Genomic DNA, 17,255 nt, shown 5'->3' on the forward strand with positions numbered 1-17,255 from the left:
AGGAGGAGGAGGAGGAGCCAAGATTGTCGGCAGGGGACCAGAGAAGAGTAGGAATGGGGCCAGTCTGTGCAATACCATTGCATATAACATAACCATTGAGTACAACATGCCTGCTATTTTAATTGAAAAAAATCTTCAGACTTTAACCACTTCAATACATTGCACTTTAACCCCCTTCCTGCCCAGAAGTGTCAGACCCCCCTCCCCAGAAGTGATGTCACATGATCTACAGGAAGTGCTACGGTGGCCATCTTGAGTTAGGTTCACAGGCTTTTTATCACAATTGTTTGTAAGTACAATTACATGTGAATAAATGTATACTTTAATGAGAAACTATTGAACTATTGCAATATGGATCTGGTTTTCCATGGGGGAATCCTGCCTGCTTAAGGAGTGGAAGAACCTATATGGATCTTTTAATGTGAAGATAATTTAATGAGAAGCACTTATTCCCAGATGTTTTTGGTAAGGTGCATGGAGTGACTGGTGGTGGAAGAGAGCACTGAATAAACTATATTTGGGGTTTTATGAAGATACTGGTCTTGCACATGTTTATGTGAGTAGTTTAGACAAAGGCACAAATTAATTTTAAAGCGGCATTATGATATATATATATATATATATATATATATATAATTTTTTTTTTTAATTATTATTATTATTTATATTTTTTTTTCATTAGGTGCGCCCATGCGATTGGAAGATTCAGTAAGGTGCATGGAGTGATTGGACTGCCCCCAATAGCACAACAGGGAATATAATGTGTTGGAAGGATCCTGTTCTCTTGGCTCTGAGGAAGAGCTCTCGAAACGCATCACCCTTGCCTTGGTCCTAAGACAGCACCTCTCAGGCATTTAGGGTCCATTGGGTTTTATCGAATATTGTATTTAGCGGCTGTAACCTGACATGCGATTTGTCACATAATGTTTGAGAGTATGATTTTATTTATATTTTAATACATTTTCCTTGGGATAATGCACTAGGCTGGTGTGCTCTTTTTTTGTTTCTTTACACTCCCTTTTATAGTGAATGGACTGGCTTTAACAAAAGCCCTTGTATTGTCAATTTCTCTGGACAAATAATGGTATAAAACAAATTGCAAGGGAAATAGGTATAAAAAAGAGAGAATTGTGTTGCACATCTTTGGGCAAAATTCCATTTCTTTTCTTTTTTATAAAATTTTTTATTCATTACAGAAATCATCATTATAATAAACATTTTACAAAAAAGACCCAAAAGAAAACACATTTTTTACTCCCATCACCTATTACCTTCCTCTCCCCCCCTTCCCCCTCACTCCCCCATAACTCTTCTTCAATTTTCCCCTTACTCTCTTCTTTTGCTTCAAGTTCCTCTTATATTCTTATTCTCTGGTTCCTTCCCTCCATCTACCACACTTATACCCTCTTACGGGATCTTACTTCTTTTCAAATTAAAGCTCACCCAACTCTTTAAGCTACAGCTTCTAGGAAGCTCTTTGATATTTTAAAAACATCCCATCTTTTCCAAATTTTCTTAAATTTTTCTATTTTATTCTCGTCTATGTGATATAATTCCTCCATTTTATAAATATATTCAATACTTTTTATCCAATCTTTTATTTTGGGGGATTCATGTGTTTGCCAGTATTTAGGAATAAGTCCTTGAGCCGCATTTATTAATGGAAAATTATATTCTTATATTGCTTCTCCGGGACCTTTAAATTATGAAATAAACAAACCCATGTATCCCTCGGAATACACGTCCCCTCTATCTCTTCTACATATTGAATTATTTCTTGACAAAACTTCTGTATTTTGGGACAATACCACTAAATATGTGCCATTGTTCCCTTAATCCCACACCCCCTCCAACACATAGGTGAAACTTCTGGTCGTTGCTTATGTGCCATATTAGGTGTAATATACCATCTAGCTATACATTTATAATTAATTTCTACTGTGTTCATATTTACCGTCCCATGTGTTAATTTAATTTTTTTTTTTTTTTGTTGCTCATTCAGTTTTGTTCCTAGCTCCTTTTCCCATTTCTCAAAGAATGGTGGAAAATCAGACCCCATCATTTCCGTACGAATCTTATAAATTCCAGAAGTGACATGTTTTTGGATTGTATTTAAAATGAACATTCGTTCCAGTGGATACATGTCCTCCACCATCCTTAGAGGTTTCGGGAGCACAGCAACAAAATGTCCTAGTTGATAATAACGACATTCATCTAATGTGAAAAATAAACCTTCTTTCCCTTTTAATTCTTGATAAGAGCATAATTTCCCTTTATCTACAATATCTTTCAGCCGTGCATTTCTATTTTTTATTCATTTCCCTGAGTAGTTATCATTTCCCGATGGAAAAAACTCCCATCAATGGTATTAACAATGAGTTCTACTTCCAACCCATTTGTTTATACAATATGTCTAGAGATGAGTGAAGTATTCAAAAATTCGATTCGACTGATTCGGCGAATTCGTGGACAATATTCGATTCGAGTCGAATATATTCGCTGTGAATTTAACTTAAAAAAGGGTGTTTCTAGGCTTCAGAGAGACTTAATATTAGTGCAGAACACTGTACCTTTAATTTAAATGCCCTTGGAGTCTGCTGGGGAAGAGAAATAATACTGTCAGTCAGTATGACATGCAGATGAGTGCCGTCGATCTTAGAATCACCGCACACTTCACTCATTTGGCCAGTCACGGGGCCAAAACCAGTGTTTGGAGCCACAGTGTGGCGGTGGAGGCAGCAGCAATGGGAGGCCATACAGCAACCTATGACAAAATGGAAACCAGCAGGAGTGTGAGGAGACCTCAAAGTGGCACATGGCAGAGTGGGAGCAATGGGAGGCGGTACAGGGACCCATGTCACACTGTGGACCCAGCAGCAGCGTGACGAGGCGGTACGGGGGCCCATGGCAGATTTGGGGCCTGGCAGCACCTATGGGAGGCCTGTAATCTGCCAGCAACCTATGACAAAATGGAAAACAGCAGGAGTGTGAGGAGACCTCAAAGTGGCACATGGCAGAGTGGGAGCAATGGGAGGCGGTACAGGGACCCATGTCACACTGTGGACCCAGCAGCAGCGTGACCAGGCGGTACGGGGGCCCATGGCAGATTACAGGCCTGGCAGCAGCAATGGGAGGCCCGTAATCTGTCAGCACCCTATGACAAAAAATGGAACACACCAGCAGTGTGTGAGGAGACCTGAAAGTGGCACATGGCAGAGTGTGGCGATGGAGACAGCAGCAATGGGAGGCCGTACAGGGACCCATGAGAGACTCTGGACCTGGCAGCAGCATGAGGAGGCGGTATAGGGGCCCATGGCAGATTAGGAGCCTGGCAGCAGCTATAGGAGGCCCGTAATCTGCCAGCACCCTATGACAAAAAATTCAACACACCAGCAGTGTGTGAGGAGACCTGAAAGTGGCACATGGCAGAGTGTGGCGATGGAGACCGCAGCAATGGGAGGCCGTACAGGGACCCATGAGAGACTCTGGACCTGGCAGCAGCATGAGGAGGCGGTACAGGGGCCCATGGCAGATTAGGGGCCTGGCAGCAGCTATGGGAGGCCCGTAATCTGCCAGCACCCTATGTCAAAAAATTGAACACACCAGCAGTGTGAGGAGACCTGAAAGTGGCACATGGCAGAGTGTGGCGATGGAGACAGCAGCAATGGGAGGCCGTACAGGGACCCATGAGAGACTCTGGACTTGGCAGCAGCATGAGGAGGCGGTATAGGGGCCCATGGCAGATTAGGGGCCTGGCAGCAGCTATGGGAGGCCTGTAATCTGCCAGCACCCTATGACAAAAAATGGAACACACCAGCAGTGTGAGGAGACCTGAAAGTGGCACATGTTTGGGGCATGATTCATGGCGGATTTAATCAGTTGTGTAAGGAACTGGTGGTTTGAAATCCAGACTAATCCACGCCTGATTCATTTTCACAAACGTGAGTCTCTCCACACTTTGGGTGGACAGTCGTGTCCTCCGCGGAGTTGCAATACCTCCTGCCGCACTAAACACGCGCTCCGATGCCACGCTACTGGCCGGGCATGACAGCCTTTCAAGGGCAAATTCAGCTAGTTGGGGCCAAAGGTCAAGTTTCGTTGCCCAGTAGTCAAGGGGATTGTCTACCTCGGTTGGCAGGGTGCTGTCCAAGTAGGCCTAAGCCTGTTGTTTGAGGTCCTGCTCCAGGTCCACCTGATGCTGCTGCTGCTGCTGCTGCGGCTGGTTATTAGTTTCCTCACTGCGCTGGTGAAGAAAGCTACTCATCATCGACTGCAGACTGAGGCAGCTGCTGCTGGTGGAGCTGCCACTGCTCCTACCACCCCACCCCTCCCCTGCTGCCATGGCAGCGTAACGCGAGCGCACAGGGCCCACAGTGTCTGAGGATGGACGTTGGCGCAGACAGGCAGAGACCAGCTGACTACATAGGTGGTTTTTATAGTACGTTATTTTGGCCTCCCTCTCAGCAGGTGTGAAAAAGGCCACCATTTTGGAACGGTAGCGAGGGTCCAACAAGGTGGACAGCCAAAAGTCATCCCTCTGTCTGATGGTTATTATTCGGCTGTCGGTACGCAAGCAAGCGAGCATGCTATGGGCCATTTGTGCCAAGGAATGCGAGGGACTCCCTGCCTCCATCTCCACAGCATACTGCCACGGTGCGTCTGGGTCCTCTGTCTCCTCTTCCTCCTCCTCTACCAGATGCTCCTGCTCCTCCACTCCTGTCCGCTGAGTGGAAAAACCACCCATTTCACTCAATAATTCCTGAGCACCAATGTCCTCCTCTACCTCCTCCTCTTCTTCCTGTCCTGCCCCCACAGGGGTCATGTGGCGTTGAGATCTGTGCGCCACGTCTACCGCACCCTGACCAGCCATTATTAACAGCATTTGTTCCAGGACGTGCAACAGAGGAATGACGTCGTTCATCCCATAGTCCTGCCGACTCACGAATAGCGTGGCCTCCTCAAAGGGCCTGAGCAAGCGCAGGAGTCACGCATGAGCTGCCAATGGCTGACATCTAAGTTACACAGGGAGTACCTTTATCGGCTTTTAACATCAGGAAATCTGTGATGGCCTTTTGCTGTTCGTAAAGGCGGTCTAACATATGTAGGGTTGAATTCCACCTTGTTGCAACGTCACAGCATGAGGAGTCGGTACGGGGGCCCATGGCAGATTACGGGCCTGGCAGCAGCAATGGGAGGCCCGTAATCTGCCAGCACCCTATGTCAAAAAATTCAACACACCAGCAGTGTGAGGAGACCTGAAAGTGGCACATGGCATGAGAGACTGTGGACCTGGCAGCAGCATGAGGAGGCGGTATAGGGGCCCATGGCAGATTAGGGGCCTGTCAGCAGCTATGGGAGGCCCGTAATCTGCCAGCACCCTATGTCAAAAAATTCAACACACCAGCAGTGTGAGGAGACCTGAAAGTGGAACATGGCAGAGTGTGGCGATGGAGACAGCAGCAATGGGAGGCCGTACAGGGACCCATGACAGACTCTGGACTTGGCAGCAGCATGAGGAGGCGGTATATAGGGGCCCATGGCAGATTAGGGGCCTGACAGCAGCTATGGGAGGCCCGTAATCTGCCAGCACCCTATGTCAAAAAATAGAACACACCAGCAGTGTGTGAGGAGACCTGAAAGTGGCACATGGCAGAGTGTGGCGATGGAGACAGCAGCAATGGGAGGCCGTACAGGGACCCATGAGAGACTCTGGACCTGGCAGCAGCATGAGGAGGCGGTATATAGGGGCCCATGGCAGATTAGGGGCCTGGCAGCAGCTATGGGAGGCCCGTAATCTGCCAGCACCCTATGTCAAAAAATTCAACACACCAGCAGTGTGAGGAGACCTGAAAGTGGCACATGGCAGAGTGTGGCGATGGAAACAGCAGCAATGGGAGGCCGTACAGGGACCCATGAGAGACTCTGGACCTGGCAGCAGCATGAGGAGGCGGTATAGGGGCCATGGCAGATTAGGGGCCTGGCAGCAGCTATGGGAGGCCCGTAATCTGCCAGCACCCTATGTCAAAAAATTGAACACACCAGCAGTGTGAGGAGACCTGAAAGTGGCACATGGCAGAGTGTGGCGATGGAGACAGCAGCAATGGGAGGCCGTACAGGGACCCATGAGAGACTCTGGACTTGGCAGCAGCATGAGGAGGCGGTATAGGGGCCCATGGCAGATTAGGGGCCTGGCAGCAGCTATGGGAGGCCTGTAATCTGCCAGCACCCTATGACAAAAAATGGAACACACCAGCAGTGTGAGGAGACCTGAAAGTGGCACATGTTTGGGGCATGATTCATGGCGGATTTAATCAGTTGTGTCAGGAACTGGTGGTTTGAAATCCAGACTAATCCACGCCTGATTCATTTTCACAAACGTGAGTCTCTCCACACTTTGGGTGGACAGTCGTGTCCTCCGCGGAGTTGCAATACCTCCTGCCGCACTAAACACGCGCTCCGATGCCACGCTACTGGCCGGGCATGACAGCCTTTCAAGGGCAAATTCAGCTAGTTGGGGCCAAAGGTCAAGTTTCGTTGCCCAGTAGTCAAGGGGATTGTCTACCTCGGTTGGCAGGGTGCTGTCCAAGTAGGCCTAAGCCTGTTGTTTGAGGTCCTGCTCCAGGTCCACCTGATGCTGCTGCTGCTGCTGCTGCGGCTGGTTATTAGTTTCCTCACTGCGCTGGTGAAGAAAGCTACTCATCATCGACTGCAGACTGAGGCAGCTGCTGCTGGTGGAGCTGCCACTGCTCCTACCACCCCACCCCTCCCCTGCTGCCATGGCAGCGTAACGCGAGCGCACAGGGCCCACAGTGTCTGAGGATGGACGTTGGCGCAGACAGGCAGAGACCAGCTGACTACATAGGTGGTTTTTATAGTACGTTATTTTGGCCTCCCTCTCAGCAGGTGTGAAAAAGGCCACCATTTTGGAACGGTAGCGAGGGTCCAACAAGGTGGACAGCCAAAAGTCATCCCTCTGTCTGATGGTTATTATTCGGCTGTCGGTACGCAAGCAAGCGAGCATGCTATGGGCCATTTGTGCCAAGGAATGCGAGGGACTCCCTGCCTCCATCTCCACAGCATACTGCCACGGTGCGTCTGGGTCCTCTGTCTCCTCTTCCTCCTCCTCTACCAGATGCTCCTGCTCCTCCACTCCTGTCCGCTGAGTGGAAAAACCACCCATTTCACTCAATAATTCCTGAGCACCAATGTCCTCCTCTACCTCCTCCTCTTCTTCCTGTCCTGCCCCCACAGGGGTCATGTGGCGTTGAGATCTGTGCGCCACGTCTACCGCACCCTGACCAGCCATTATTAACAGCATTTGTTCCAGGACGTGCAACAGAGGAATGACGTCGTTCATCCCATAGTCCTGCCGACTCACGAATAGCGTGGCCTCCTCAAAGGGCCTGAGCAAGCGCAGGAGTCACGCATGAGCTGCCAATGGCTGACATCTAAGTTACACAGGGAGTACCTTTATCGGCTTTTAACATCAGGAAATCTGTGATGGCCTTTTGCTGTTCGTAAAGGCGGTCTAACATATGTAGGGTTGAATTCCACCTTGTTGCAACGTCACAGCATGAGGAGTCGGTACGGGGGCCCATGGCAGATTACGGGCCTGGCAGCAGCAATGGGAGGCCCGTAATCTGCCAGCACCCTATGTCAAAAAATTCAACACACCAGCAGTGTGAGGAGACCTGAAAGTGGCACATGGCATGAGAGACTGTGGACCTGGCAGCAGCATGAGGAGGCGGTATAGGGGCCCATGGCAGATTAGGGGCCTGTCAGCAGCTATGGGAGGCCCGTAATCTGCCAGCACCCTATGTCAAAAAATAGAACACACCAGCAGTGTGTGAGGAGACCTGAAAGTGGCACATGGCAGAGTGTGGCGATGGAGACAGCAGCAATGGGAGGCCGTACAGGGACCCGTGAGAGACTCTGGACCTGGCAGCAGCATGAGGAGGCGGTATATAGGGGCCCATGGCAGATTAGGGGCCTGGCAGCAGCTATGGGAGGCCCGTAATCTGCCAGCACCCTATGTCAAAAAATTCAACACACCAGCAGTGTGAGGAGACCTGAAAGTGGCACATGGCAGAGTGTGGCGATGGAGACAGCAGCAATGGGAGGCCGTACAGGGACCCATGAGAGACTGTGGACCTGGCAGCAGCATGAGGAGGTGGTATAGGGGCCCATGGCAGATTAGGGGCCTGGCAGCAGCTATAGGAGGCCCGTAATCTGCCAGCACCCTATGACAAAAAATTCAACACACCAGCAGTGTGTGAGGAGACCTGAAAGTGGCACATGGCAGAGTGTGGCGATGGAGACAGCAGCAATGGGAGGCCGTACAGGGACCCATGAGAGACTCTGGACCTGGCAGCAGCATGAGGAGGCGGTATAGGGGCCCATGGCAGATTAGGGGCCTGGCAGCAGCTATGGGAGGCCCGTAATCTGCCAGCACCCTATGTCAAAAAATTCAACACACCAGCAGTGTGAGGAGACCTGAAAGTGGCACATGGCAGAGTGTGGTGATGGAGACAGCAGCAATGGGAGGCCGTACAGGGACCCATGACAGACTCTGGACTTGGCAGCAGCATGAGGAGGCGGTATAGGGGCCCATGGCAGATTAGGGGCCTGGCAGCAGCTATGGGAGGCCCGTAATCTGCCAGCACCCTATGTCAAAAAATTGAACACACCAGCAGTGTGAGGAGACCTGAAAGTGGCACATGGCAGAGTGTGGCGATGGAGACAGCAGCAATGGGAGGCCGTACAGGGACCCATGAGAGACTCTGGACTTGGCAGCAGCATGAGGAGGCGGTATAGGGGCCCATGGCAGATTAGGGGCCTGGCAGCAGCTATGGGAGGCCCATAATCTGCCAGCACCCTATGTCAAAAAATTGAACACACCAGCAGTGTGAGGAGACCTGAAAGTGGCACATGGCAGAGTGTGGCGATGGAGACAGCAGCAATGGGAGGCCGTACAGGGACCCATGAGAGACTCTGGACTTGGCAGCAGCATGAGGAGGCGGTATAGGGGCCCATGGCAGATTAGAGGCCTGGCAGCAGCTATGGGAGGCCCATAATCTGCCAGCACCCTATGACAAAAAATGGAACACACCAGCAGTGTGAGGAGACCTGAAAGTGGCACATGTTTGGGGCATGATTCATGGCGGATTTAGTCAATTGTGTCAGGAACTGGTGGTTTGAAATCCAGACTAATCCACCCCTGATTCATTTTCACAAACGTGAGTCTCTCCACACTTTGGGTGGACAGTCGTGTCCTCCGCGGAGTTGCAATACCTCCTGCCGCACTAAACACGCGCTCCGATGCCACGCTACTGGCCGGGCATGACAGCCTTTCAAGGGCAAATTCAGCTAGTTGGGGCCAAAGGTCAAGTTTCGTTGCCCAGTAGTCAAGGGGATTGTCTACCTCGGTTGGCAGGGTGCTGTCCAAGTAGGCCTAAGCCTGTTGTTTGAGGTCCTGCTCCAGGTCCACCTGATGCTGCTGCTGCTGGTTATTAGTTTCCTCACTGCGCTGGTGAAGAAAGCTACTCATCATCGACTGCAGACTGAGGCAGCTGCTGCTGGTGGAGCTGCCACTGCTCCTACCACCCCACCCCTCCCCTGCTGCCATGGCAGCGTAACGCGAGCGCACAGGGCCCACAGTGTCTGAGGATGGACGTTGGCGCAGACAGGCAGAGACCAGCTGACTACATAGGTGGTTTTTATAGTACGTTATTTTGGCCTCCCTCTCAGCAGGTGTGAAAAAGGCCACCATTTTGGAACGGTAGCGAGGGTCCAACAAGGTGGACAGCCAAAAGTCATCCCTCTGTCTGATGGTTATTATTCGGCTGTCGCTACGCAAGCAACCGAGCATGCTATGGGCCATTTGTGCCAAGGAATGCGAGGGACTCCCTGCCTCCATCTCCACAGCATACTGCCACGGTGCGTCTGGGTCCTCTGTCTCCTCTTCCTCCTCCTCTACCAGATGCTCCTGCTCCTCCACTCCTGTCCGCTGAGTAGAAAAACCACCCATTTCACTCAATAATTCCTGAGCACCAATGTCCTCCTCTACCTCCTCCTCTTCTTCCTGTCCTGCCCCCACAGGGGTCATGTGGCGTTGAGATCTGTGCGCCACGTCTACCGCACCCTGACCAGCCATTATTAACAGCATTTGTTCCAGGACGTGCAACAGAGGAATGACGTCGTTCATCCCATAGTCCTGCCGACTCACGAATAGCGTGGCCTCCTCAAAGGGCCTGAGCAAGCGCAGGAGTCACGCATGAGCTGCCAATGGCTGACATCTAAGTTACACAGGGAGTACCTTTATCGGCTTTTAACATCAGGAAATCTGTGATGGCCTTTTGCTGTTCGTAAAGGCGGTCTAACATATGTAGGGTTGAATTCCACCTTGTTGCAACGTCACAGCATGAGGAGTCGGTACGGGGGCCCATGGCAGATTACGGGCCTGGCAGCAGCAATGGGAGGCCCGTAATCTGCCAGCACCCTATGTCAAAAAATTCAACACGCCAGCAGTGTGAGGAGACCTGAAAGTGGCACATGGCATGAGAGACTGTGGACCTGGCAGCAGCATGAGGAGGCGGTATAGGGGCCCATGGCAGATTAGGGGCCTGTCAGCAGCTATGGGAGGCCCGTAATCTGCCAGCACCCTATGTCAAAAAATTCAACACACCAGCAGTGTGAGGAGATCTGAAAGTGGCACATGGCAGAGTGTGGCGATGGAGACAGCAGCAATGGGAGGCCGTACAGGGACCCATGACAGACTCTGGACTTGGCAGCAGCATGAGGAGGCGGTATATAGGGGCCCATGGCAGATTAGGGGCCTGACAGCAGCTATGGGAGGCCCGTAATCTGCCAGCACCCTATGTCAAAAAATAGAACACACCAGCAGTGTGTGAGGAGACCTGAAAGTGGCACATGGCAGAGTGTGGCGATGGAGACAGCAGCAATGGGAGGCCGTACAGGGACCCATGAGAGACTCTGGACCTGGCAGCAGCATGAGGAGGCGGTATATAGGGGCCCATGGCAGATTAGGGGCCTGGCAGCAGCTATGGGAGGCCCGTAATCTGCCAGCACCCTATGTCAAAAAATTCAACACACCAGCAGTGTGAGGAGACCTGAAAGTGGCACATGGCAGAGTGTGGCGATGGAGACAGCAGCAATGGGAGGCCGTACAGGGACCCATGACAGACTCTGGACTTGGCAGCAGCATGAGGAGGCGGTATAGGGGCCCATGGCAGATTAGGGGCCTGGCAGCAGCTATGGGAGGCCCGTAATCTGCCAGCACCCTATGTCAAAAAATTCAACACACCAGCAGTGTGAGGAGACCTGAAAGTGGCACATGGCATGAGAGACTGTGGACCTGGCAGCAGCATGAGGAGGCGGTATAGGGGCCCATGGCAGATTAGGGGCCTGGCAGCAGCTATGGGAGGCCCGTAATCTGCCAGCACCCTATGTCAAAAAATTCAACACACCAGCAGTGTGAGGAGACCTGAAAGTGGCACATGGCATGAGAGACTGTGGACCTGGCAGCAGCATGAGGAGGCGGTATAGGGGCCCATGGCAGATCAGGGGCCTGGCAGCAGCTATGGGAGGCCCGTAATCTGCCAGCACCCTATGTCAAAAAATTCAACACACCAGCAGTGGGAGGAGACCTGAAAGTGGCACATGGCAGAGTGTGGCGATGGAGACAGCAGCAACGGGAGGCCGTACAGGGACCCATGACAGACTCTGGACTTGGCAGCAGCATGAGGAGGCGGTATAGGGGCCCATGGCAGATTAGGGGCCTGGCAGCAGCTATGGGAGGCCCGTAATCTGCCAGCACCCTATGTCAAAAAATTCAACACACCAGCAGTGTGAGGAGACCTGAAAGTGGCACATGGCAGAGTGTGGCGATGGAGACAGCAGCAATGGGAGGCCGTACAGGGACCCATGACAGACTCTGGACTTGGCAGCAGCATGAGGAGGCGGTATAGGGGCCCATGGCAGATTAGGGGCCTGGCAGCAGCTATGGGAGGCCCGTAATCTGCCAGCACCCTATGTCAAAAAATTCAACACACCAGCAGTGTGAGGAGACCTGAAAGTGGCACATGGCATGAGAGACTGTGGACCTGGCAGCAGCATGAGGAGGCGGTATAGGGGCCCATGGCAGATCAGGGGCCTGGCAGCAGCTATGGGAGGCCCGTAATCTGCCAGCACCCTATGTCAAAAAATTCAACACACCAGCAGTGTGAGGAGACCTGAAAGTGGCACATGGCATGAGAGACTGTGGACCTGGCAGCAGCATGAGGAGGCGGTATAGGGGCCCATGGCAAATCAGGGGCCTGGCAGCAGCTATGGGAGGCCCGTAATCTGCCAGCACCCTATGTCAAAAAATTCAACACACCAGCAGTGTGAGGAGACCTGAAAGTGGCACATGGCATGAGAGACTGTGGACCTGGCAGCAGCATGAGGAGGCGGTATAGGGGCCCATGGCAGATCAGGGGCCTGGCAGCAGCTATGGGAGGCCCGTAATCTGCCAGCACCCTATGTCAAAAAATTCAACACACCAGCAGTGTGAGGAGACCTGAAAGTGGCACATGGCAGAGTGTGGCGATGGAGACAGCAGCAACGGGAGGCCGTACAGGGACCCATGAGAGACTCTGGACTTGGCAGCAACATGAGGAGGCGGTATAGGGGCCCATGGCAGATTAGGGGCCTGGCAGCAGCTATGGGAGGCCCGTAATCTGCCAGCACCCTATGTCAAAAAATTCAACGCACCAGCAGTGTGAGGAGACCTGAAAGTGGCACATGGCAGAGTGTGGCGATGGAGACAGCAGCAATGGGAGGCCGTACAGGGACCCATGACAGACTCTGGACTTGGCAGCAGCATGAGGAGGCGGTATAGGGGCCCATGGCAGATTAGGGGCCTGGCAGCAGCTATGGGAGGCCCGTAATCTGCCAGCACCCTATGTCAAAAAATTCAACACACCAGCAGTGTGAGGAGACCTGAAAGTGGCACATGGCATGAGAGACTGTGGACCTGGCAGCAGCATGAGGAGGCGGTATAGGGGCCCATGGCAGATCAGGGGCCTGGCAGCAGCTATGGGAGGCCCGTAATCTGCCAGCACCCTATGTCAAAAAATTCAACACACCAGCAGTGTGAGGAGACCTGAAAGTGGCACATGGCATGAGAGACTGTGGACCTGGCAGCAGCATGAGGAGGCGGTATAGGGGCCCATGGCAGATCAGGGGCCTGGCAGCAGCTATGGGAGGCCCGTAATCTGCCAGCACCCTATGTCAAAAAATTCAACATACCAGCAGTGTGAGGAGACCTGAAAGTGGCACATGGCAGAGTGTGGCGATGGAGACAGCAGCAATGGGAGGCCGTACAGGGACCCATGACAGACTCTGGACTTGGCAGCAGCATGAGGAGGCGGTATAGGGGCCCATGGCAGATTAGGGGCCTGGCAGCAGCTATGGGAGGCCCGTAATCTGCCAGCACCCTATGTCAAAAAATTCAACACACCAGCAGTGTGAGGAGACCTGAAAGTGGCACATGGCAGAGTGTGGCGATGGAGACAGCAGCAATGGGAGGCCGTACAGGGACCCATGACAGACTCTGGACTTGGCAGCAGCATGAGGAGGCGGTATAGGGGCCCATGGCAGATTAGGGGCCTGGCAGCAGCTATGGGAGGCCCGTAATCTGCCAGCACCCTATGTCAAAAAATTCAACACACCAGCAGTGTGAGGAGACCTGAAAGTGGCACATGGCATGAGAGACTGTGGACCTGGCAGCAGCATGAGGAGGCGGTATAGGGGCCCATGGCAGATCAGGGGCCTGGCAGCAGCTATGGGAGGCCCGTAATCTGCCAGCACCCTATGTCAAAAAATTCAACACACCAGCAGTGTGAGGAGACCTGAAAGTGGCACATGGCAGAGTGTGGCGATGGAGACAGCAGCAATGGGAGGCCGTACAGGGACCCATGACAGACTCTGGACTTGGCAGCAGCATGAGGAGGCGGTATAGGGGCCCATGGCAGATCAGGGGCCTGGCAGCAGCTATGGGAGGCCCGTAATCTGCCAGCACCCTATGTCAAAAAATTCAACACACCAGCAGTGTGTGAGGAGACCTGAAAGTGGCACATGGCAGAGTGTGGCGATGGAGACAGCAGCAATGGGAGGCCGTACAGGGACCCATGAGAGACTCTGGACCTGGCAGCAGCATGAGGAGGCGGTATATAGGGGCCCATGGCAGATTAGGGGCCTGGCAGCAGCTATGGGAGGCCCGTAATCTGCCAGCACCCTATGTCAAAAAATAGAACACACCAGCAGTGTGTGAGGAGACCTGAAAGTGGCACATGGCAGAGTGTGGCGATGGAGACAGCAGCAATGGGAGGCCGTACAGGGACCCATGAGAGACTCTGGACCTGGCAGCAGCATGAGGAGGCGGTATATAGGGGCCCATGGCAGATTAGGGGCCTGGCAGCAGCTATGGGAGGCCCGTAATCTGCCAGCACCCTATGTCAAAAAATTCAACACACCAGCAGTGTGAGGAGACCTGAAAGTGGCACATGGCATGAGAGACTGTGGACCTGGCAGCAGCATGAGGAGGCGGTATAGGGGCCCATGGCAGATCAGGGGCCTGGCAGCAGCTATGGGAGGCCCTTAATCTGCCAGCACCCTATGTCAAAAAATTCAACACACCAGCAGTGTGTGAGGAGACCTGAAAGTGGCACATGGCAGAGTGTGGCGATGGAGACAGCAGCAATGGGAGGCCGTACAGGGACCCATGAGAGACTCTGGACCTGGCAGCAGCATGAGGAGGCGGTATATAGGGGCCCATGGCAGATTAGGGGCCTGGCAGCAGCTATGGGAGGCCCGTAATCTGCCAGCACCCTATGTCATAAAATTCAACACACCAGCAGTGTGAGGAGACCTGAAAGTGGCACATGGCATAAGAGACTGTGGACCTGGGAGCAGCATGAGGAGGCGGTATAGGGGCCCATGGCAGATTAGGGGCCTGGCAGCAGCTATGGGAGGCCAGTAATCTGCCAGCACCCTATGACAAAAAATGGAACACACCAGCAGTGTGTGAGGAGACCTGAAAGTGGCACATGTTTGGGGCATGATTCATGGCGGATTTAGTCAGTTGTGTCAGGAACTGGTGGTTTGAAATCCAGACTAATCCACGCCTGATTCATTTTCACAAACATGAGTCTCTCCACACTTTGCGTGGACAGTCGTGTCCTCCGCGGAGTTACAATACCTCCTGCCGCACTAAACACGCGCTCCGATGCCACGCTACTGGCCGGGCATGACAGCCTTTCAAGTGCAAATTCAGCTAGTTGGGGCCAAAGGTCAAGTTTCGTTGCCCAGTAGTCAAGGGGATTGTCTACCTCGGTTGGCAGGGTGCTGTCCAAGTAGGCCCAAGCCTGTTGTTTGAGGTCCTGCTCCAGGTCCACCTGATGCTGCTGCTGCTGCTGCTGCTGCTGCGGCTGGTTAGTAGTTTCCTCACTGCGCTGGTGAAGAAAGCTACTCATCATCGACTGCAGACTGAGGCAGCCGCTGCTGGTGGAGCTGCCACTGCTCCTACCACCCCACCCCTCCCCTGCTGCCATGGCAGCAGAACGCGAGCGCACAGGGCCCACAGTGTCTGAGGATGGACGTTGGCGCACAAAGGCAGAGACCAACTGACTACATAGGTGGTTTTTATAGTACGTTATTTTGGCCTCCCTCTCAGCAGGTGTGAAAAAGGCCACCATTTTTGAACGGTAGCGAGGGTCCAACAAGGTGGACAGCCAAAAGTCATCCCTCTGTCTGATGGTTATTATTCGGCTGTCGCTACGCAAGCAACCGAGCATGCTATGGGCCATTTGTGCCAAGGAATGCGAGGGACTCCCTGCCTCCATCTCCACAGCATACTGCCACGGTGCGTCTGGGTCCTCTGTCTCCTCCTCCTCCTCCTCTACCAGATGCTCCTGCTCCTCCACTCCTGTCCGCTGAGTGGAAAAACCACCCATTTCACTCAATAATTCCTGAGCACAAATGTCCTCCTCTACCTCCTCCTCTTCTTCCTGTCCTGCCCCCACAGGGGTCATGTGGCGTTGAGATCTGTGCGCCACGTCTACCGCAACCTGACCAGCCATTGTTAACAGCATTTGTTCAAGGACGTGCAACAGAGGAATGACGTCGTTCATCCCATAGTCCTGCCGACTCACGAATAGCGTGGCCTCCTCAAAGGGCCTGAGCAAGCGGCAGGTGTCACGCATGAGCTGCCAATGGCTGACATCGAAGTTACACAGGGGAGTACCTTTATCCGCTTGTAACATCAGGAAATCGGTGATGGCCTTTCGCTGCTCGTAAAGGCGGTCTAACATGTGTAGGGTTGAATTCCACCTTGTTGCAACGTCGCAGATCAGGCGATGATGTGGAATTCCGTTCTGCCGCTGCAGCTCAATGAGGGTGTGCTTTGCGGTGTAGGAATGGCTGAAATGCATGCAAAGTTTACGTGACATTTTAAGGATGTCTTGCAGTGGGATGGTGGATTTTAGGAACCGCTTGACAACCAGATTGAACACGTGAGCCATGCATGGCGCATGGCACAACCTTCCTTGACGCAGAGCAGACACCATGTTCTTTCCGTTGTCGGTCAACATGGTTCCGATTTTCAGTTTGCGCGGAGACAGCCATCTGTCGATTTCTCTGTTCATTACACTGAGAAGTTCCTCCCCTGTGTGACTACGTTCGCCAAGGCATACCAGGTGCAGAACAGCGTGACACCGTTGCGCCCTGCACATGTGATATGCCGGTCGGGTAATGGGACTTGGCACGGGGGTGGCGGCTGAGGACACGGCGGAAGAAGAGGTGGTAGAGGCGGACATCTTTTGTGGACCAAGGACGTGCAAACGTGGAGGCAAAAGCGGCGTGACCTGTCCAAGTTGCTGGTGCGGCTGTGACGGCACCACGTTCACCCAGTGGGCCGTAAATGACATGTACTGTCCCTGACCGTAGTTACAGCTCCACACGTCGGCGCTGCCGTGCACTTTGGCAGAGACCGACATGCTCAAAGTCTGGCCCACCATGTCTTCTACATGTGAATGCAGGGCTGGCACTGCCTTTTTGGTGAAGAAATGACGGCTTGGCACTCTCCACCGCGGCGCGGCACAAGCCATCATTTCTCGGAAAGGTGCTGAGTCCACCACTTGGAAAGGGAGGGACTGCAGCACCAGCAACTTGGACAGGAGGACGTTCAGCTTTTGCAC

This window comes from Staurois parvus, unplaced genomic scaffold (genome assembly GCF_062004578.1).
Source record: "Staurois parvus isolate SC_StPar_1 unplaced genomic scaffold, SC_StPar_1.0 ptg001119l, whole genome shotgun sequence".
NCBI classification, from domain to species: Eukaryota; Metazoa; Chordata; class Amphibia; order Anura; family Ranidae; genus Staurois; species Staurois parvus.